This window comes from Chiloscyllium plagiosum, chromosome 4 (genome assembly GCF_004010195.1).
Source record: "Chiloscyllium plagiosum isolate BGI_BamShark_2017 chromosome 4, ASM401019v2, whole genome shotgun sequence".
In the NCBI taxonomy this organism is placed as follows: Eukaryota; Metazoa; Chordata; class Chondrichthyes; order Orectolobiformes; family Hemiscylliidae; genus Chiloscyllium; species Chiloscyllium plagiosum.
In genome coordinates this window covers 47,743,463-47,768,039 of record NC_057713.1, presented here as the reverse complement: position 1 = coordinate 47,768,039, position 24,577 = coordinate 47,743,463, and the positions used below count along the sequence as shown (strand labels likewise).

The 24,577-nt window shown below is 39.6% G+C and overlaps 1 protein-coding gene across 6 annotated transcripts in view; it reads left to right on the top strand.

The window, feature by feature from the left end:
* The window catches only part of LOC122549028 (RNA-binding Raly-like protein), a 634,594-nt gene that overhangs the window by 423,262 nt on the left and 186,755 nt on the right, over positions 1-24,577 (top strand). The window lies entirely within an intron of this gene.

Sequence of the window (24,577 nt, the reverse complement as noted above, 5' to 3'; positions counted from 1 at the left end):
TCCATGCTGACTCTGACTTATCCTGTTACTACTATCCAGATGTGCAGTAATTTCTTCCTTTATAATAGACTCCAGCATCTTTCCCACCACTGAGGTCAGACTAACTGGTCTATAATTTCCTGCTTTCTCTCTCCCACCTTTCTTAAAAAGTGGTACAACATTAGCCACCCTCCAATCCGCAGGAACTGATCCCGAATTTATCGAACTCTGAATGGAATGTTTGAGTTATAAAAATAGCTGGATAGGCTGGGACATTTTTCACTTGAGCATAGGAGGTTGAGGGATGCCCTTGTAGAGGTTTATAAAATCATGAGGAGCATAGAGAAGGTGAATAGCAAAGGTCCTTTCTCTAAGGTAGGGGGAGTTCAAAACTCGGGGGCATATTTTTAAGATGAGAGGAGAAAAATTTAAAAAGGACATGAGCAGCAACTTTTTTTACAGAGAATGGTTGGGATTGTCTGTTTGTAGTTCAAATCTTCAACACCTGCAACATTCCATATTTTGATTAGAATATCTTGTTATGAGATATAATAAATTCCCTCAGAATCCACTGTGATATGTCACTCGGCCTTTTGAAACAGATATATTCTTGTATCTGTTACATTTGCCCAAAGGGCTGTCTATAAAAAACACAGTAAGTTTCTGTAATTTGAAAGTGGCAGTCTGACTGGATCAGAAGCATCACATTTAATCATCTCATCGAGTCATACAGCATGGAAGCAGACCCTTCAGTCTAACTAGTGCTCGCCAACTATGATCCCAAACTAAACTAGAATGGTTACTGTGTGGAATGAACTGCCAGAGAAAATGGTGGATGCAAGTACATGTGCAACATTTATTAGATGTTTAGAGAAGTACATGAATAGGAAAGATTTGGAGGAATATGGGCCAAATGCAGACAGGTGGGACTAGTTTAGTTTCCATTTGCGATTTACAGAAGCTTACTGCTTTTTTATAAAGAACCCTTTGGGCAGACGTGACAGATAGATGAATATATCTGTTTAAAAGACCAAATGATATATCACGATGGATCCAGAGGGCATTTAATATATCTCACAACAAGTTATTCTAATCAAAATGTGAATGCTGTAGGTGCTGGAAATTTGAACTACAAGCAGACAATGTAGATTTGCAATCTAGTTTGCAAAAACAACAGTATCTGTGGAGAGAAAGAGTTAACATTTCAGGGCAATGGCTTTTTCTTCAGAACTGGAAAAGGACAGGGATGCTTTAGCAAGGAATGCTATGATCAGATCTCTGATAGCGTAAAATCAGGAAAGATTGAATGACAGAGTTTGGCTTCTTGGGTCAAAGGAAATGATAATGGGAAAGGAAAGAAACAAAGGAACAAAAGAAGTGTCTGGAGGAGATGTGCTGCTGACTGAAAATAAGCAGTAAGAGATGCACTGAAATGCCAAAAAGAAAAAGAAAAAGAAACAAAATTAAGCTGAATTTATTGTCTGAAAGTGTTGTACACCATTTTGAGTTCTGAAGGTATAAAGTGCTCACTCAAATGATGCAGTGCTTGTCTTCAAGCTTATGTTGGACTTCACTGGAACATTGCAGTTGATCAAGGTCAGGAATGTCAGTTTGACAGTAAGGTGTGGATTAAAATGACAGGTCACTTCAGCTCATAGTGAAGCTTATGAAATGAATTGGAGTGCAATGCAAATCACTCGCTCACTTTATGTTTGATCTCCCTGTTCTAAGTGAGACCCAACATTTCAAGCAGTGAATACAGTGCACAGATTTTAAATAATAGGGAACTGGAGTGGAATCCTTACAGACAGTAGAGTGTGAGCAAGTGTAGGTGAAGTACTGTGGAAGTCAATGAACTCGCAATGAATATCATTTAATAGTCTATCAACAGAAATAAGAGGAGGTGATGGCTTAGTGCTATTATTGCTCCACTAATTATCTGGAGATCCAGGTAATGTTCTGGGGATCCTATCATTGGCAGCTGAGGGAATTTGAATTTAAAACAAATCTGGAACTAAGATTTTAATGATAACCATGAAACCATTGTTGATTATTAAGCAAAAACCCCCATCTGGTTCACTCATGGCTTTTAGGGAAGGAAATGGACATCCTTAACTGTCTGGCCTTCATGTGACTCCAGACCCTTAGCAATGTGGTTGGCTCTTAACTGCTCTCTGGGCAATTAAGGATTGGTCACAAATGCTGACACAGCCAGTGACACCCACTTCCTCTGAATTAATTTAAATAAAGGAGACAAAGAAATCAAAGAAGGGAAGTGTTAAATTCCTGAAAAGCGTGATAAGGTTGGTATCCTGACATCATTCAACACAATTCCAGGTTCTACCCAGGCAAACTTGAAAGTGAACCTGCAACCTGCCAGCCCATACAGCTGTTGGGTAAGGCATTTCAATGTTCAAATATGTCATTTATTTCTGTTTTAATTAAGCTTGAACAGCCAGAGCATCTATTTCCTAAACTCAACCAAGTTGGAAATCAACCAAGGTGAACCAAGTGAGTATACTGTCAGGAGTGCTTCTTCAGTGAAATTAACATTCCCACCACCGGCAGGACATATGCACCAGAGGTGGTGGCACAGTGATCGGAAGGGAGTTGCCCTGGGAATCCTCAACAGTCTCATACCATCAGTTCACAGATTCTTAGAATCCCTACAGTTTGGAAGCAGGCCATCCAGTCCACACCAACCCTCTGAAGGGATATCACCCAGACCCAATCTCCTATCCAATCCCTGTTACCTGCATTTCCTACAGCTAATCCACCTAACCTATACATCCCTACACGTACTGTGTACTCACTTAGTTCATCCCTCAATACAAGGGCAATTTAGCATGGCCATTCCACCTAACCTTCACATCTTTGCACTATGGGAGGAAACCAGAACACCTGGAGGAAACCCATGCAGGCACAGGGAGAATGTGCAAACTCCATAAAGTCGCCCCAGGGTGGAATCAAACCCGGGTCCCTGGCACTGTGAGGCTGCAGTGCTAACCACTAAGCCACCATGTTGCTCTTCGGGCAAGGAAACCTCCTGCAGATTACTGTGCACTACCTACTACTCCCCTCTGTGATGAATCAGTACTCCTTCATGCTGAACAACATTTAGATGAAGGACTGAAGGTGGCAAGTTCACATAATGGTTGCTGGACCTTAATGTCCAAGACCTAGAGTAACTCAGTAATACCACTGCGGACTAAGTTGGCTGTTTCCTAAAGGGCATAGCAGTTAGACTGATTCTACAGCAAGTGGTGAGTGAAACAACACACATGGAATATTTACTTGACCTCATCCTGATCTATCTACCTCTCATTGATATATCTATCCATTAGAGCATTGGTTGGAGTGACCACCATATAATAATTGTGGAGGTGAAGTTCCATCTTCACATTGAAGGTGCCATCCATTATGTTGTGTGGCACTACCACAGTGATAAATAGGACAAACTTCAAACAGATTTAGCAACTCAAAACTAGCCATCCATGAGGCGCTGTGGGTTAATCTTATCACAGTACTGTATCCAATCACAATCAGTAACCTCATCACCCAGTATATCTCCTATTCCACAATTACTAGCCAGCTGCAATATCAGCTGTGGTTCAGTGAGAAGTAGGGAGGGCATTTACAAAAGTGAGGTGTCAACTCAATGAAGGTACAACATAGGATAGCTTACATGCAAAACAATGTGAATAGCAAGTGTTGACAGAGCTAATTAGTAAGCTGTATGTTCTGTAGCTACATTTGGTTATCAATGGTGGTGGCCAATTTAATAACTAACAGTAGGTGGAAGCCCAAAAAACATCCCCATTTTCGAATGAAGGGGGTGCCCAGCATATCAGGGCAAAAAAAACGTTGAAGCATTCACAACAATGTTCAACCAGAAGTGTCAAGTAGGTGATTGATCTTCTGCAGAGGTCTTCAGTGCCACAGAAGTCAGTCATCGATGAATTTGATTCACTCCACTTGATTTCAAGAAACAACTGAAGACAATGGTTACCGAGTAGATTATGATCTCTCGCAACATTCCAGTGATTATGCTGAAGATGTTAACTCCAAAATGAACCACAATCACAGGGAGTCTGTCTCTGTACAGCTACAACACTGGCACCTAATTGACAATGATGAGAAATTCTCAGATGTGACCTGTGGCCAAAAATCAGGAGAAATCCAACATAGCCAGTTACTGCCCCAACACTCTGCTGTCCCTCAATCATCAGTGAAATGATGGAAGTTGTTAGCAATAATGCTATTAAGTAGAACTTGCTCAGCAATTACCTGCTCACTGACACATGGTTCGGGTTCCACCAGGGCCACTCAGATCCTAACTTCAATACAGCTAAACATGGACCAAAGAGATGAACCCAAGAGGTGAGGTGAGTGTGATGACATCAAAGCTGTATTTGACCAATTGTGCCATCAGAGAGCCCCTGCAAAACCAGAGTCAATCGGATTCAAGGGAAAGCTCTTGCTGTTTCGAGTCATATCTGCCATAAAGGAAGATGATTGTAGTTGCTGAACGTCAATCACCTCAGCTCCAGTACATCTCTGCAGGAGTTCCTCAGGGTAATGTCCTATACTCAGCCATTTTTAGCCGTGTCATCAATGAACTTGTGTCCATCATAAAGGCAGAATTGGGCATGTTCACCAATGGTTGCAAATATTCAGCACCATTCACGATTCCTGTGTTGCTCAAGTAGTCTGTGTCCATATGCAGCAAGACTTGGGCATCATCCAGACTTGAGCTGATATATAGCAAGTAACTTTCTTGTCACACAAGTGATAGACAATGATCATTATGAACAAGAGAGAATCTAATCACCTCTTCTTGACATTTAGTTGCATTACCATAACTGAATCCTCTGCTGTCAACATCCATAGGGTTACCTTTCAGCAGAAACTAAGTTAGACAGGCCACATTAATACTCTGGCTACAAGAGAAGATCAGAGGGTAAGAAATAGGCAGCAAGTTATGCACATGTCTCCTCAGTGACTGTGCACTGTCTACCTGCAATGTCCTCATGTTCACATTAATGAAAATGATCAGCTCCAGCTTTGGCCAGATGGAAGTACACTGCTGTCATTACATCTTATCAGAAGGTGTTTTCAATCCTTTTTTTGTGATTGCTAAATTGTTAGATGTCCCTTTGCCTGTCCTGCACTGCAGTTACTTCAACTGTACTGTCATCATGACAACTTCCACAGTAACAGTAGAACAGTTTATTCAGCTCTTGCAGACTTTAAGGTTTGATGATGAGTAGGAGGTTTAGCAATATTGAAACTTGCAACAGAAACATTGCCAGCAGAATCAGCTGGCCTCTCCTCAGCCACATGTCACTCTATAGGGCAGATGGGATGGAAACAGGAATCCAACTCGAAGGTCATGTGAGCTTCCACTGTCGGATGTCTGCAGGAAGTTTCAACTTTCTCATTATGTCTAAGCATTAGTGCCTCAGAGGCTCCGATTCTCTGGGCTGAACACTGCTAACATTGTCAGCTTTCTGCAAGAAGATCTCCTTTGCAGTGCACCAAGTGGCAATCAAGGTGCCTGTTACTATTGGGCCATTGCTTAGTAAACTTCCCACCCTTTCTTGCCTGTCATTGCTTTTCCTGCAAGGTGAGAGGGCAGAGCGTTGTCGTTTATCTGAATAGTAGGGAAGGGCAATATTTCGGGAAGGTGATTATGAAACATGGGTGTCAGAGCAGTTGGTAGAGGTTGAGTTTTTTCTTCTCTGATATGGATCTGATGCCCGTGTGCCTGGAGACAGATGAATAAGTGGGCTAGAAGATGTGCTCTGAGGTGTAGTAGGAGAATGCTGTGAAAGTCAGAGGGGACTTGGCACCTGAAAGCTTGATGCCGTTCGCTTTTCCTACTCTTCTCAAGTCCTTTGATCCTGTTAGTGTCCTGTTTCAGTTTGAAAGGACCAACCCCAGCTATGGACTTCTTCAGCTGCCATATGTGAAAAAACCAGAGAAATGCGGATTGTTGTCCTTACAGTGAAGAAGGCTAAGAGGCGATTTAATTAATGCATTCATAATTGTGAAATATCGTGATAATGTTTCTGGTCATTGTATATATGATGTTTAATTAAGTGCACACCTGGTATTAATTATGGTTTCATTTGAACACTTACCTTTACTGAAACTGTGGTGTATTTGAGTCAGGAGGTGTACACTTGTAATATTTTACTCCTGTAAATAAATATTAGATTAAATAATAATTAACATCCTTCACCAAATGGCTTTCTAGTGATAGCAGTGGCAGAAGGACCATTGACCAGAGGGCACAGACTTCTGGTGATGGTTAAAGAATGAGAGGCGACTCGAGGCATGTAAATAATCAGCGGTTTGCTATGATCCCATTTCCGGGATAGGTACAGCATGAGTTTAGATACATTATAAACCTGCGTCTATGCTGTCCCCATCAAACACTCCTGGGCAGATGCAGAACATACTACATACTACATAATAATGTAAAAACGTAAGATGACATGATGAGTTGAGAGAGTGGTGAAGCAGATTCAATAATAACTTCCAAAAGGGAATTGAATAAATACCTGAAAAAGCAAAGCAGTTGGGAAAAATGTAGGGAAATGGGACTACCTTCTTAGCGCTTTCTGAGATCTGGCACAGGCACAATTGGCCAAGAAACAGTCTCCAGTGCAGCAAAATTTTCATTATCATAGAAGTGTTACCATTTACGCTGCTTGTTCTGTATAAATGCCAATGGGCATATGCTTTTTAATGATTCTTTGTGTTGAATTCATAACATACTCAAAGCAAAGCAACAGGTATATCCAATCCCAATGTGTTAAACAAAACAAAAAGGGTAACAATATATTTGCAATCATGCTTTATTTCAACATTTAGTCAGATAATGGGGTTAATTGATGAAAAGATCAGTAATCCAGCTTCAAAGTATGCAATTCTCACATACAGTGCTTCTATAGAAATGTCATCAAAAATCTCAAATGCGCCTGAAACAGAAATCTCAGGTCTAAAGAAGTTTAAAAAGAAGTTTTCTGTAATTTCTGAAGTTTAGTATTGTTTTGTAACAGTGCATAAAGAATGCATGAGAAATTAGCTTTTGTTTTTCTGAATCAACTTCACATTTCATTTGTCTATCATTTTATCTTTTGGGTGTTCGTCTATTTTACAACTGTCATGTCTCCAATATTTATAAAAGTCCAACAGTATTTTACAATGTTGTCTTGCTAATTATCTCACACACACTTTCTCCCACGCAACAAAGTAAATGAACCTAAATAAATACATTATTAATGAATTGTGTGTGACAGTTTCAAATATTTATTTATGGAAGTATCAGAGATGAGAGACCACATACGTGTTTATTCTTTTTCATCTGCCGACAAGTATCTCATACCATTGCCTAAATTCCAAATACCTCTCTCTAAAGTACTACTGAATCAATTAAAATAAATCTGGTCCTCAGTGAAATATAGTGTGTTTATCAATTCCATACACTTCTTTACATTAACTTTTCACTCATAGACATGACCTGGATCATCCAACAAGTGTCACTTATCATCAAATTGCAGTTCTGCTCAGACTGAGAACATAGATAGAACATAGAACATAGAACAATACAGCACAGAACAGGCCCTTCAGCCCACGATGTTGTGGCGAACATTTGTCCTAGCTTAAGCACCTATCTATGTACCTATCCAATTGCCACTTAAAGGTCACCAATGATTCTGACTCTGCCACTCCCACAGGCAGCACATTCCATGCCCTCACCACTCTCTGGGTAAAGAACCTACCCCTGACATCCCCCCATACCTTCCACCCTTCACCTTAAATTTATTTCCCCTTGTAACACTCTGTTGTACCCAGGGAAAAAGTCTCTGACTGTCTACTCTATCTATTCCCCTGATCATCTTATAAACCTCTATCAAGTCACCCCTCATCCTTCGCCGTTCCAATGAGAAAAGGCCTAGCACTCTCAACCTATCCTCGTACGACCTATTCTCCATTCCAGGCAACATCCTGGTAAATCTCCTCTGCACCCTCTCCAAAGCTTCCAAATCTTTCCTAAAGTGAGGCGACCAGAAATGCACACAGTACTCCAAATGTGGCCCAACCAAAGTCCTGTACAGTTGCAACATCACTTCACGACTCTTGAATTCAAGCCCTCTGATAATGAACGCTAATACACCATAGGCCTTCTTACAAGCTCTACCCACCTGAGTGACAACTTTCAAAGACGTATGAACATAGACCCCAAGATCCCTCTGTTCCTCCACCACACTAAGAACCCTACCGTTAACCCTGTATTCCGAATTCTTATTTGTCTTTCCAAAATGGACAACCTCACACTTGGCAGGGTTGAACTCCATCTGCCACATTTCTGCCATTTGACCATCCGTTTGTGTCATCTTGTAGACCAAGACATACAGCTTCACTATTAACTACCAGACAAATCTTTGTGTCATCCATAAACTTACTAACCTGCCCAGTCATTTGTCATTTATATAAATAGCGAATAATAGGGCACCCAGCACAGGTCACTGTCGTATGCTACCGGATAGTACTTCTAGGTACTAAAGTAGCCTTCTGTCCCCACCCTTTGTCTCCTACAACTGAGCCGGCTTTGAAACCAGTTCATCAAATTGCGCTGTATTATTTGCGTATTTGCTTTTGGATGAGTCTTCTGTGTGGGACCATGTCAAAGATTTTGCTGAAATCATCACCCATTGCCAACGGCTCCGGCATTTCCTCTCTTGCTTCCCACATAATCCTAGGATATATCCCGTCAGGCCCGGGGGACTTGTCTATCCTCAAGTTTTTCAAAATGGATTTTCCCAACACATCTTCCTTCCTAACAAGTATCTCCTCTAGCTTACCAGTCCGTTTCATACTCTCCTCTTCAACAATACGGTCCCTCTCATTTGTAAATACTGAAGAAAAGTAAGACTTGTTCTTGCCTCAGTGCCACCCCACATTCCTTGCCTGGTCTTCCAAGCCTGGGTTTATCAGTAAAGCAGAGCCCAGTGTTGTGATGAGATGTGCCTTTAAGAGGGATTTGTTCTGCTGGTTCTCTTGAAGGGAGATGTTGTTAACCTGGTGTTGAGGTATCTGCTCCATGGGAAGAAGAGTAAATAGCTTTGGGTGTTTTAAAACTTTGACAAAAGAAGCATGATTGGATGGAGTCAGACTCACACAGATTCAGGTTTTTTGTTTTGCTTTCAGTTATTGAAGTTGGTATTTTGAATTTGAAGCTGCTTGATACAGCTCTCTCTCTCTCTGCAAACAAAAAAGCTTGAGCTCACATATCGTACTTCTACAGAAATGTCATCAAAAATCTGAAATTCTCCTGAAATCAAAATCTCAAGTCGAAAGAAGTCACATTCTCCTAGTTTTAAAAAAATTCTGTTATACCTACAGCTTAATATTGTTTTTAACAATACACAAAGAATGCATGGGAAATTAGCTCTCTCTGCTGCTAGATACATGGATTCAGTTTTTTCCTTTCTCCTGGACTAGAAGAGATAACAAGTGCAGGACATCTGTTTTGCTGAATTTGCCTTTGCCAAGGGTGTGTCTATGAGATACTGTTGTATTGGAACAGTTGATGAATAGTAATTAAATGATGTATTATTTTGTTAATTATGTTGATTGAGTTAAAGTTATGTCAATTCTTTCTTTGTTTGTATTTTAATGTGGTGTAAGAATCAAGTGTTTTGCTTAAAGTTAGTAGTTTGACAAATCAACTCACAATTGGAATACGGTATTGCATACTTGCCACTAAATAAAATTTATGGTCTAGGCTATCTCCTTGGTATGTTTTAAGCAGGTTTGGTGTGGTCCATATCAGTGTTCACCAGGAAAATCCATTGTTGTGCAATGAGAGGGACACAAGTGACGTGTCCTCTTTTTAGATGCTGTAAGTTAAATGTCCAGTGTGAAAGGGTAGATGGGGAAGTTGGGAGTAGTTGGTGGTGTAGTAAGGGGTAAGATGCCAAGCAAATGAGGTGACAAGTGGGTAGGTGGAAACATGGATGAATATATAGATGGGTGGCTGGGTAGGTCTAGGTTTGGGTAGTCTAGTGGTCAGGTGGTCAAAGGTGGCAATAGCAAAGAGAATCAGGAGGTCACTGTGAGTGAAGGGTGTTGAGCCAGTTATGCAATTATCCAGGAGTTTGAATAGGTTTTTTTGCTCTCTATAACATTCCCTGGTCCAGGGGGGAAAAAAAGGAATCATTGAGCCATGGAAACAGATCCTTCAGTCCAACTCAGCTGCACCGACTGGACATCCCAATCTGACTTAGTCCAATTTGCCAACACTTGGCCCATATCTCTCTAAACCCTTCCTGTTCATATACCCATCCAGACATCTTTTAAATGTTGTAATTGTATCCACCTCCACCACTTTCTCTGACAGCCTGTTCCATAGAAGCACCACTCTCTGTGTCAAAATGTTTCCCTTCAGGCCTTTCACCTTAAATCTGTGCCCTCATGTTTTGGTCTCCCGCACCTCAAGGAAAAAACTATGGCTGTTCACCCTATCCATGCCCCTCATGATTTTATAAACTTCTATAAGGTCAACCCTCAGTCTCCGAAGCCCAGGGATAAAAGCACCAGCCTATATAGCTCCCCACAACTAAAACCTTCCAGTCCCAGCTACATCCTTGTAAATCTTCTCTGCACTCTCTCAAGTTTAACAATATCTTTCCTATAGAAGGGAGACCAAAATTATACGCAGTATTCCAAAAGCGACCTGTACTCAAAGTTCTGACCAGTGAAGAAGTTTGTTTCCATACAGATCATGAATGATTTCAAGGTTGTACAAAGGTTGATTGTACATTATCTCCTCTGATCATCCTTTCCCAAAAGTTTAATTTTCACTAACTAGCTATACCTCTCATCTCCTGGTCAAACAGAATGACACTTTTCAACAGAGTGATCAATGACACTTTTCAAAATGGATGAGACTTTATCCTGCTTCAAGCTACAAGTAAATATTTTTGTATAAAGTATAGATCACGAAGGGCCTTTACCTTCCTGTGCCTGCAGGCTCAAAGGAAGTGAGATTTCATTAGATTGGGAATGTGAGGGCTTTGTAAAAAGACCCCAAGGACGAAGTTAGTGAAGCAAAGAATCTAAACAGTCTTGAGGGACTTAAAATCAGTACATCTCAAGGCCAAATGAACTATACTGAAGTTTTTGAGAGAGATGGATGAGATAAATACATCATTTTTAGGGAGAGAATGATTATTAGCAATGTTCAAACTCATTGGATGGTGTTTTAAGGCAAGAAAATAGTTTGAAATGGTTTATCTAATTAAAAATAGGTATTCTGCAATACTTGAGTCTCTTTGCCTGTTGAAGAAGGCCAACAAAATGTTTGGAGTCAAAGTGATAAATGAAGAATACAACATAATGAAATTGAGAGATCTAATTAAAATTAACATTGTAGCTGTTTTGACCTCTGCAATGTTATTGACTACAAAGTCCCCAGTAGAATCACAATTGATTGAATAAAGTGGTGGCATGTTTGGAAATCTCATATTCGATTAGATAAAATATACACTCCTAAATAATTAATTGTTTGATTTTTAAACAGTGTTCTATTCCTATCTCTGAAATGAGATTGTATTCATTAGGCCTGTATGTTTTGGAGGCTTGAAGAATGTGAGGAAACATCTAATTCTTTGACCAATAGAATGCAACAATGAAGTTTTCTCTGGCAGGGGACTCCAGATCAAGGCATCGTGATTTCAGAAAAGCAGGAAATAGGCCATTCAGACTGAGATATGAAGAAAATTTCTTCTCTTGCAGATTTATTAACCTATGGAATTCTGTACCACAGAAGGACGTGAAAGCCAAGTCTCAAAAACAAAATGTTTAAAAAAAAAATCAATAGGTTTCTAGAGACTAAAGATGTCAAGAAGAATGAGGGAGAGAGTGGAAATATGGTGTTGAAATAGAGAATCACCCATGATCATGTTGAATAGAATGGGCTCAATAGACCAAGTGACCTACCTCTGATCCTATTTTCTAAGTTCCTATACAGTATTAGGCTCGATAATCAATGAAATATTTTGCAAGATACACAAAACAACTTGGATTTACATTACTCTTTAACATAATTAAACATCCCATGCTATTTCACACGTATATTATGAAGCAAGATTAGATACTGAGCCTCATCTGACTTGGCCAAAGAGCTAGATTCTGGGACATGTTAAGGGATGAAAAAGAGGCAATTTCAGTGCCTGTGCAGTTGAAGGAAGAGTTGCCAAAGGTGGAATAATTCAAATCAGGAGTGCTCAAGTGAAGATGTTTACTGATGATTGCACAATGGTCGAAACTATTTCTCAATACCCCAGATACTGAAGAGTTCTTTCATATCAGGCAATAACCATCAAAATAAATTAATAATTTCTCCTTGATATTCAATAGGGTAACCATTGCAGTGTCTCAGCATCAAGACCCTAGAGGTTACCAATGATCAGAAAATTAACTGGACCAGCAACATAAATACTGTAGCTAGGAGATCAGAGGGTGGAAATTCTGCCATGAATGTTCATTGCCATCGTATGACTTTCTAAAGCCTCTGCACTGTCTATAAGGTACAAATCAGGGTTAAGATGGAGTAGCATTCATGTAGCTAGAAGTGTATGGCTCCAACAACACTTGAGAAGCTTGATGCTACTCAGACTGAAACAACCCACTGGACTGCCATCCCACCCATTGCGTCATTACCCCCACCACTGGTGCACAGTGGAACACATATGTATCGTATACCACAATGACATGACAAGGATCCTTCAACAGCACAAATCCTCAACTTCTGCCACCTAGAAAGATGAAGGCAACAAAGGTCCAGAAACAGCACATTCTGCAAGTTGGCCTTCAAGTCTCACATCCTGATTTGAAACTGTCACTGTCACTGGGTTGAAATGCTGGAACTACTTCCGAACAGCATTTTGAATGGTTCAACAACAATACATTTGTATTGCAGCATTTCAGATATGCGACACATTCTGAAAGGCACTGCTGGTTAAACTATTAAAACTGGCCATGCCATCAATGCTCAAATCCCACAATGACCAAAGGGCAGAATTTGGTGAATGCACAGATCCAGCTGAAGCTCAAACACTGAAGGAGATCACTGAGATATGGAAGGGTAAAGCTTTGAAGTAATTTGGGGCAGCACGGTGACTCAGTGGTTAGCACTGCTGCCTCACAGCAGCAGGGACCCAGGTTCGATTCCAGCCTCGGGCGACTGTGTCGAGTTTGCAGTTTCTCCCTGTGTCTGCGTGGGTTTCCTCCGGGTGCTCCGGTTTCCTCCCACAATCCAAAGGTGTGCAGGCCAGGTGAATTGGCCATGCTAAATTGCCCGTAGTGTTAGGTGCATTAGTCAGAGGGAGATGGGTCTGGGTGGGTTACTGTTTGGAGGGTCGGTGTGGACTGGTTGGGCCGAAGCGCCTGTTTCCACACTGTAGGGAATCTAATCTAATTTGAAAGCAATACATGAGAATTTTAAACTGAAGGATTGCTTGATCAGGTGCCAGTATAGATCAGAGGGCGAGAGAGGAGTTGGTGAGAGTTAGGCACAGTTTTGGATGGCCTCAAGTGTGCAGAGGGTAGAATGTGAGACTGATCAGGACAGCACTGAAATAATCAAATAGCGAGGTGATAAAAACATTGACAAGGATTTTCGCAACAGATGATCCAAGCAAAATGGATGATGGTACTAATGTGAAATATGAAAGGCGTCTCAGGTCAAAACATGACACCAAGTTTACAGTCTGGTGCTCGGCAGGTAGGAGAATGCTCTTGTCACAAATCCAGAGTTTGGAGTGAGAACCAAAAGCAGCGTCTCCAGTTTGAGAAAATTTCTCCTTATTCCAAATCATAAAAGCCGTCTAATAATTTATAAATTGAGCAATAAGTTCAAAAGAGGGAGGGGAGAAGCGGAGATGGATATTGTTAGCATAAGTATGTAGACTGCTCATTGTGTTTTCAGATAATGTTATTAAGTGATATCATCCTGGTGAGCAAAGGAAAGAGAGAACAAGAATATCTCCTTGAGAAACATCGGAGTTATGGGGCAGCATGGTGGCTCAGTGGTTAGCACTGCTGCCTCACAGCACCAAGGTCCCAGGATCGATTCCAGCCTCGGGTAACTGTCTGTGTGGAGTTTGCACATTCCCCCCGTGTCTGCGTGGGTTTCCTCCGGGTGCTCCAGTTTCCTCCCACAGTCCAACGATGTGCAGGTCAGGTGAATTAGCCATTATAAATTGCCCATAGTGTTAGGTGCATTAGTCAGTGGGGAATGATTCTGGATGGGTTACTCTTCGGAGGGTCGTTGTGGACTTGTTGGGCCGAAGAGCCTGTTTCCACACTGTAGGGAATCTAATCTAATCTAATCTTAACAGTGTGGGAGTATGATGAAAAGCCAATGTTGATGGTTCTCCAGCTGCAGCAGAGTAGATGGAAATTCAACTGAAGACTCCTATTCCATGTATAATGCCTTGAAACTTCCTAGGGTTATGACATTTTGGAGCTTAAATCCAGCTTGAGATGTAGGCTAGAGGTGCACATCAGGTCCTCCCACCAAGACCCATGGCTTTCAGGGGCTGCTGTGCTCAGGTGGGGAACTGGAAGCAGGGCTGATCCCAGGCCAGGAGCTGCCCTGGGACCTATGATTTCTGTCCTTGCCCCTGGCTTCCAATCCCATTCTGGATGATGGTAAAGAGGCATTGGAATTTCATGGTTCACCATGAAAGGACTGCAGACTAGTCTACCATTGTCACAGTCACAAAGAACCGTGTTGTCATTTTTGACTTTGGTAAGAGTTATTCAGCACTATGTTAGAATTCCTATTGGAGAGATTCAAGCAAGGACTTCATAGAAAATGGATGCAGATTTGGGAAGCAATAATGGTTTCAAATATTTTAGTGAGTTTTTGGAGCTGAGGTGTTAATTTGGACAGTGGGAAGAGGGTTTGGACTTTTATTTGGAGAGCCATGGTGATGGGAAATTTGAAGCTGAGGGGTAGAACCTGAGGAGAGGGAACTATTATCAATGTCAACAAACCCAGTAAAGGAAGTTAGATGTTGAGTAAATCTAGAGAACAAAAGGCAGAGCTTGTGGACAATAAGAGCATAGATAGAGGGGATAGAAGGGAAATGAGCAAAATATACACTTACAATTTAGAGTAAGGGAGAACCTTGGAAGATATTAAATCCAGCCATCTAGAGTAAAGGAAAAAGTGCCAGTGAGAGCTGATAGGATGATTTTTCTACCAACAGATTCCATGCACTGACCGCATTATTCATGGAGGATGCATTGGAGACTGAATTAAGATTCCAGCAGCAAAGAAAAATTAGATGTTTCTCTGAATGATTTTTGAACAGTGGATGGTTTTAGTGATGAATAGGATGGCCTGCTAATATTTTAAGTGATCTAGTCAGATCGAGTGGTGAATGCTTAAACCATTTCTACAGCAATGACCTTCAAAGTCTACTTCCCTTGGATTTGTGGATGCAGATATGAGGGTACACCCAGGTCAAAGTTAAGGTGATAAAGAATAATACTTGTATTGGGAACAAGAGTATGAAAGCTGATGGAAATAGTGTAATTTTAGAAATTCAAAGTTACCATGATGGGTTACAGGCCACAAACTAAGTTATTGTGAGCTTCAGTATGGCAGGAGTAAATGATTTGATGTGAATTTTATTCTAGTATCAGGCACAAATAAATGGTCTTATTAGGGGAGAAAAATGTGGCTACAAATCAATGAAAAGAAATTATTGAAATAAATGTTATCTAACATTTTAGTGTTTGCAGTAATTGAAATAAGTTTTTAATTGGATTCCTTATATTGTAGGCATTTTATATAAAATTCAAATTTAATTTGAATTCTAAGATACTATTCCAACTCAAGCAGAGCAGAAACTAATTAATTAAAGTACATTTCCATATCTCCACAGATGACTTTCCTCAGATATACACCTTGCAATAGGCACAGGGTTAAGCAAATAGAACAGAATTGTTGCATCTGGTGCGGGAAACACAAAAGGATTGTAATAAAGAGTAACATTCCAGACTTCACACTCTGATTTTACCAACAATAAAGCTACACGAATGTAGCAACTTTGCAACTGAGCTTGACCGTGTGGCACCATCTAAGCCTGAGTGTCTATCATAGATGATTAGTGGAGATATTAGATAATATTGGTTCAGTTTGTATGTAGCAGTAGAGCTGTCAAAAGTTTCAGACCATTAATATGTCCATGAAAAAATTAACTTTGGTAACGTCCAGATGGACAGTGACATAATGATGTGTCTCAATATTATGCAACTTGGATGTGAGCATCTGGTAGAACAGATTGAGTTTCCACTTATTCTGGTCACTGGATGATGAAGACCGGTAAATGATTGACTCCTATTTCATGTATAATGCCTTGAAACTTCCTAAGGTCATGATGTGAAAATTTTGGGGCTTAAATCCAGCTCATCTGTGACTTATATTCATCTCATGATCCTTTAAGTGAAGATTTTTTTGATCCAACTCACATCATAGCCAGTCTGTAAACAGATTCTGTAACTAGATCGATGAGAGAACACTTAATATGTCTGAAATAGCAAAGTAAAACCACTTCATTTCAAACATTGTAAAGATATGGAATTGTTACTTTTAATATTGCTGAAAAAAAATGCACATTTTGTTTCAAGTTTTTTTCATCTCTTACCCCAAGAGGGTCAATTTGCAAGAATACCAATAAAGAGATAAACCAACATTTATCCACCAGAGGAGTGTACTGATTGAATGACAAGTAGTCTCTGGTAGAGGCATTGCCATTGAGAATACAACAGTTAATGATGATTGACTGTTAACTGGCAGGTTAGTTTAGATTTCAGATCTTACAGTTTGACTCTGATCATTCAGGGCAGCCCCCGAGAAATGAACCAGTGAGTGGATGTCACCTATTTTATTAAGCTGAAACAGGCACAGTACCAGCACACTGCCCTGCATTTCAGTATATTTAGCTTTCAGTACACACAGTTGTGTCACACCGTAAGCTTGATTGACATCCTACATTAGTTGGCTCTTTGCAGATAGAAAGAACATATGCAATGACTGTGTCTGTTGCAATTCAGCAGTATGTTTTACAGATATTTGGTAGTTCATTTCTCAGGGCACTGCCCTGACCAGTCAGGACTAACATGCCTGGTTTGCAATCAAAACAAAGCCTGGCAGTTAACATTTAACCATCATTAACTGCTGAATTCTCCAAGACAATTTTACCAATCAGAATAAAAGTAAATAATGGCAATGCTGCAGATCTGAAATGAAAACTGAAATTGCTGGATAAACTCTGCAAGTCTGTGGAAAAAGAAACAAAGTTAACATTTTGAGCCTAATAGAACTCTTCTTCAGAACCCTCAACCAAGAAAGGATACTTGCCAACCAGTGGGTACTTTGGTTTTGCAGAGTATTGATGTTGTTTTTCTTTTTATTGGTATTTCTTGTAAACTGTTCTGATGACTGCAAGATAATAAGGTTCGAAAAGACATGTACCCAAATCTTGCTCTTGCTGTTTAATTCATTCTATCCCCTCATGTATTGCAGCGCAGTGTTATATTGATACAAAAAATATTTTTAATCATGCATTTACCTAAATAATGTTAAACGATTATATGAAGTAATACATTTCCTTTCAATTATCTATTTTCCCAAAAAATCTGAAGTACTGCATTAATTGTTTTTGTAAACAAATCATGTGAAAGAAAGATGCATTTGCCTTGTGCTGTTCTTGAATACCATGGTACGACTTAGCATGTTTTTTGTATGCCATTTAACAGAAGGTAGATATACTGTTAATGTGATCTTGTAAATTAATCTGTATCTAATCTATTGCAATTAAGTATGCTGGTGTTTTTATTTTGCTTATAATAAGTATTTATCACAATATTAAACACCATATCTGTTGTAATGTGTAAGACAGTTGTTCCATTCAAATTGAAATAATCTGTGTACCATTTCAGAAAATGGTTAAAAGCTAGGTTGCTACCATCCAAAATATAAAGCACAAGTTTTATCTTTAAGCTAATAAAGACCAGGCAGTATTTTTGATTGTTTGAAAAAACTGTTAGTAGATTTTCTCACAGTACTAGTTTTGGGAAAAAGTGTGACAGCCAAACATATAAATGGTATAAAAAAGACACCTGTCAAACAAACAATTACACTGAAGGCTACTTTATATGCTGGTAGCATTTTAACTATGCACATAAGATTGAAACAAACCACATTTTTATAAAAAGGTATTTGAGTGATTATAGAAACAATTGGGTTTGCAGTTTACTGACTAAATGGTAATGAAGTTGGACTGCAGCAATAGCATAAAATGGGTGATACTGAATCAGCATCCTCTTTCACACCCACTCTGATATTCTTTATCATTTACTAAAATAGAGCAAGCTATAGAGTTGCAGTTAGTTTGCTTTTGCCCATTCTGTGCTGCTGCTGAGACCAATTTGAACTTCAATGTATTATTTTGGAAAGGTCATGACATGCAGTGATTTGTATTGCAGAGGAGGTAAGTGTAAAATAAATGATCTAATTAATTATTAGTTTGATTATAAAGCAACAAGAATGTTTATAAATATTGATAGATAAACTAAAATGTTTGTTATATTGATAAAACGAGAGTTAATGATTGTATTGTAAGAAGTGCTTTTAGTATAAATTTGCAAATTTCCCATGTAGGACCTGAGGGCATAGTCTTGGAATTAAAGACCAACTTAAGACAGAGAGGAGGTAGAATTGCTTCTCTCAGAGGGTTGTGAATCTTTGGAATTCCTTTCCACAGAGGGCCATGGGGGCAGAGTCCTCGTCTGAAATAAATGGATTTTTGATCATAGGGGAAACAAGTTATGGGCAAAAGGCAGGAAAGTGGATTTGAGGAATGTTGGATCAGCCATGATCCTATTGCAGAGAACAGCAGACGCAAAGGGCCAAAAGGCCTACTCCTGCTCCCATTTCTTAAGGTGTTATGGTTAAATCTGCCAAGCTGAATGTTGGGCTCAGACCTCTCGACTGCCTATTCAAACGAAGTAGCAGTAGAATGAAGCAGTTCATTATTTGCTTAAGGGCCTTAATTTGGCCACAAGCAGGCAACCCATCTGATGCCTCACACCAGCCTCACCTCCCTCCCAACAATTCATAAAATCAGGGGGTCTGACAAAAAATGGAAAATGCATGAATTTACACCATTTCTGTACAGCCAAAACTTTATTCTGAAAATTTTCAGCATAGCATCTCACTATATTTGGTGTATTTTTGTGTACATTTCCTTATTAAACTATCAACTTGATTTCAGTGGTTTTATAGGATTAGAATCCATTACATCAAAATGCAAAAACATTTCCACAATTGCATTTTCTTGAACATGCATAATGGGCGATAGTTCGGATTAAAATTTAATCTTCACAATATCAGTAAGAAGAAGTTTGTCTTGAAATAAAGATGTATGACGGGTGTTTCCTTTAGGCCCTGGCTGATTGCTGATTTCTAATTTATACTCAAGACTCTCAGGATATTTCAGGAAAAGTTGCCAAAAACAAGGTTGGCTGGTAAGTCAGTGTCAGTTACACTGAGAGAATTCCAACCGTATGCAACTTGGATCAGTCTGGGAAATGCTACTGTGCTTCTTCAGAACTGCTATGGGAAAGAAAGCAAGATGGAAAATAAATCTAACGCTTACCCTCTAAAGCAAATGCTCTTTGTTCTCAGATATTGCATTTTTGCAGATTTTTGAACCATTTCAGTTTCTTCTCGATAAAATCTAATGTGTGAAATCCTGATTCATTTTTATATATTCACTCATAGGGTGCGAATGTCACTGGCTTGCCAGCATTTATTGTCCATGTCTAGTTGTCCTTGAGAAGGTGGTGGTGAGTTGCCTTCTTGAAATACTGCAGTCCATGTGCTATAGGTAGACTCACAGTGCCATTAAGGAGGGAAATCCTGCATTTAACTCAACAACACTGAAGGAAAAGTGAAATGTTTCCAAGTCGGAATAATGCATGGTTTGAAGGGAGAATTATAGGTCGTGTATGTATCTGTTGCCCTTGTCCTTGATGGAAGTGATCATGGGTTTGGAAGGTGATGCCCAAGGAGTGTTGATGAATTTCTGAAAAACATTTTATAGGTTGGACACGCTGGTGCTACTGCGTGTCCATAGTGGATGGACTGAATATTTGTGGATGTTGTGCCAATCAAGTATATTGCTTGATGTTGTCATGCTTCTTAGTGTTGTCAAAGCTGAATTCAAGTGGGGAATATTCTAGACTTGTATCTTGTAGATGTTGGACAGGCTTTGGTCAGCCAAGAGGTGTTACTCGCTGCAAAATGCCTGGACTCTGGTCTGCTCTTGTTATCACATTACTTATGTGACTAGTGCATTTCAATTCCTGGTCAATGGCAACCCTCCAGGAAGTTGGAGATCTAGCAATGGTAACACCATTGAATGTCAAGGGATGATGATTAGATTCTCTCTTCTTAGAAATGATCACTGCCTGCATTTATGTGACACACATATTACTTGGCTAAGTCTGGATATTGTCCAGGTCTTGCTGGGTTTGGCCATGGACTGCTTCAAGATTTGAGTGGTTGTGAATGGTGCTGAACATTGTGCAATCATCGGCAAATCCACTTCAGAGCTTCGGATTGAGAGATGATCATTGATGAATCAGTTGAAGATGGTTTGGCCTGAGGAATTACCCTGATTACCCTGAGGAACCCCTGCAGAGTTGTCCTGGAGTTGAGATGACTGACCTCCAACAACCACAACCATCTTCCTATGAGCCAGGTGTGACTCTAATCAGTGGAGAGTTTTCTCCTTGATACTCATTGAGTCCAGATTTTGCTAGGACTCCTTGATGTCACACACAGTCAAATGTGGCCTTGATGTCAAAGGCGGTCACTCTCACCTCACCTCTGCAATTCAGCTCTTTTGTCCAAGTTTGAATCAAGACTGTAATGAGGTCAGCAGCTGAATGGCCCTGGCAGAATTCAAACTGAATGTCAGGAACCTGGCTATTGCTGAGCAGGTGTTGCTTGAAAGCAATATTGGTGACACCTTCCATCACTTTGCTAATGATCGAGAGTAGACTGATGGAGCAGTAATTGGCTGAGTTGGATGTGTCCTGCTTTTTATGTACAGTAACTTTCCACATTGTTGGGTAGATGCCAGTATTGCAGCTGTACTGGAACAGCTTGGTTAAGAATGCAGCAAATTCTAGAGCAAAAGTCTTCAGTACTATTGCTGGAAAGTTGTCAAGGTCCGTAGTCCTTGCAGTATCCAATGTCTCCAACTGTGTCTGGATATCACATGGAATGATTCATTGAGGATGAGGATATTTGTGGAGTGTCATCTTCTAGTAAGTTGTTTAATTGTCCACCACCATTTACAACTGGACATGGCAGGACTTGCAAAGCTTAGATCTGATCCATTAGTTGTGAGCTCTCTTCAGTCTGTCTACTCTAGCTGTTTATGCAATTTGGCATTCAGATAGTCCTGTTTTGCAGCTTCATTGGGTTGATACCTTATTTTTAGGTCTCCCACGTGTTGCTCCTGGTGCACCGTCTTCACTTTTCATTGAGACAGGATCGACCCTCTAGGTTGACAGTAATAGTTGAGTGAGGATATACAAGGCCATGAGATTCCAGATTGTATAGATGCATGATTCTGCTGCTGCTGATGGCCCATAGTGCAAATCTGTTCAAAGTCTATCTCGTTTAGCACATGATCATGCCAAACAGCATAATTTATCACATGACTGAGCCAAACAAATGCCACACAACCATTGACTGCAAAACTGCACAATTATGAGTGGGCATTACCATATCCTCATGACAATGCATTTTCCCTCCAAACTGTCAGCGCAGTTCTAACCTCTTCTCCTGTCCAAACTCTTGGAGCATGTTTTTGCAAATAAATGCTGACATTCTTTCAGTCCCGTGCTTGAATCTCTTGATTCAGTTTTTTTTCCCCTGAAATGTGTGATTCCTGCTTCTGTAATGCACCTCAAGACTGTTTGAAGCATTAAATGTGCTGTATAAACTCAGTTTGGTGCTGCTGCTGAGATCCCACTCCACAGATTCACAGTTGCATGAATGCACTTAGGGATGGTTCAGAGTGAAGGTGATCTGTTTCCTCTGAGACAGGGAGACAATTGATGTAACAATTGGAAATCCTGGTCTCCTCCAGACATATGTCACCGTGTTAGCCAAACATCATCTTTTTTGATTAAAAGAACGGTAGAACTCTACTTTAAAACAAATTGCTTACATTCCTCTTCTATCTGTTTCTGTTCCTGCATGATGAGTAGATTGCTCCTCTGCACTTATGGTGCAGGCATTAAAATTAATGTAAATCCTATGAAAGCAAAGCATTCTGTTTGCTCATTTGTTTTGCTTATTGTTGAAGTCTTAATCAAGGAACAAAGAAGATTATGATCATTTCTGGTTAACACTATTCAATGAAGTGCATTTGCATTTTCATTAAGAAATTATAATATTAACCTTGGTGTTTGTGTCCTGACAGCTTTTGCTTAAACTAGTGATTTACATTTAAAACATAAATTAGGAGCAGAAGGAAACCATTTGGTCCTTAAACCTATTGTATTCAATAAGGTTAAAGTTGATCTGTTTGTGTCTAGAATTCCAAGATTATCTCTATCCCCAATAACCTTTAATTCCTTTGCCTAACATGAATCTATCTCTACCTTAAAAATATTCAATGACCACCTTTCCTCCACCTTCTGAGGCAGAATTCCAAAGTTGTATAACTGCCTATTAAAAATAGATTCTCCTCAGCTCTGACTTAAGAAGGCTATCACTAATTTTTAAGTAATTTCACCTAGTTCTTGACTGAGGAAACATCCTTTCTGTGTCCACCTTGTCAAGACTGCTCAGCACTTAATATGCTTTTATCAAGTCACCCCTCCCTCTTCTAAATTATAATGGAAATAATTCCAGTCTGTCCAATCTAAGATAACCCACTTTGTCCAATAAACCATTAAACCTCTTCTGAACTGCCTCCAATGTAATAATAGCCTTCCTTAAAGAAGGAGACCAAAACTGCTCACAGTATTTAAGATGTGGTCTCACTAATGCCCTGTACAATTGAAGAATAATATCCTTACCTTTTTGTTCAATTCCTCTCATAATGGAGGACAATATTCACTATACTTCTTATTTGCTTCCTATACCTGCACAGTAGGCTTTTGTGACTCATGACTTGAACACCTTAATCCCTCTGCACCTTGGAATCCTGCTGTTATTCTCCATTTACATAATCCTTTGTTCTTATATCATTCTTGCAAAAGTGAACACCTTCACATTCTCCCAGTCTATGCTCCACTTGCCAGTTTTTAATCCACACACTCTATCTTTGTCCACCCTTGTGTCCAACATTCATTCTGAGCTGTAGATGTGGAATCGTTCCAAGGGTCTGTGCCCACCAATCAGTACTCCAATTCGCAACATTGACTTCCAGTTCCAGACGTCACTGCCACACATAAAGTTTGCAGGTCCATGCAAACTTTTTAAAGCGATTAGCAGGAGTGCTGCTTATGTCCTCTTCACAACTTGCTTCACTTATATCTTTGTGCATACTTTACTACCTTTCTTTGTGATTTATTTATTGTTGAAGAAGTTTATCCTTTGAAGTCCCTAAAGTCACTAAGTTTTAATGAGCCATCATTTGCTTTATATTGATTTAAGTCCGGAAATTGATTTCGGCACCACTGTTAAACTGAAAAATCTGAGGTCTTGCTACTTCTGTAAGCTTATGAACAAAAGTGAAGCTGTGCAAATTGAAACAAAAAGTTTGTTTGGTATTTCAAGTGCATTTTGGTTTCCGTCATGATTATTAAAATAACCAGAACTTGACATTTGAAGCCCAGTCTGAAAAATTTGTTAAGAAGTTTTTACTGCAGTAATTATTCTGCTTTTATGACCCTGAAATTATCCCATGGTATTAAAGTATGAATCTTTAATCTGTACTGCAAATTCTCAAAGCACACATAAGTACAGTAACTGTTCTGAGCACAAGGGAAGGAGAGAATAGGGTTTTACTTATTTCAGATCCTCTCTGTGCTCATTTTATGTCATTTCAAATTTAATTAAATTCTATGTTAAGTGATATCTGTTTACTTAAAAGAATGTGTCTGAGTTGGACTCTATATTTTGTCATTCAAAATGACTTTGCTATATATTTCACATACATCACTGAAACATTTCTAGTTAATGCATAGAGCTATAGACACATTGCTAAAAATACTTAGAAGAGGACATGAATTTTCATTAATTCCAGTGCTAATCTTGACATCTGTGTTAAAAACAAAGAATAGTGGTAAATAACCTGCTGTGGTTTATCCTGGCCATGATCATCAGTTTATTTATCAAGGTAGTCATTTGAGCTCTCAGTTTGTTCCAGTAATTAAGAAATATCAGAGAGAGAAATGAAGATGTTTTTAATTCTGATAATTTAGCATCTGTTGTGATATAGATATTGGAATCCATAATAAGAACTGTGTCAGAGCACCT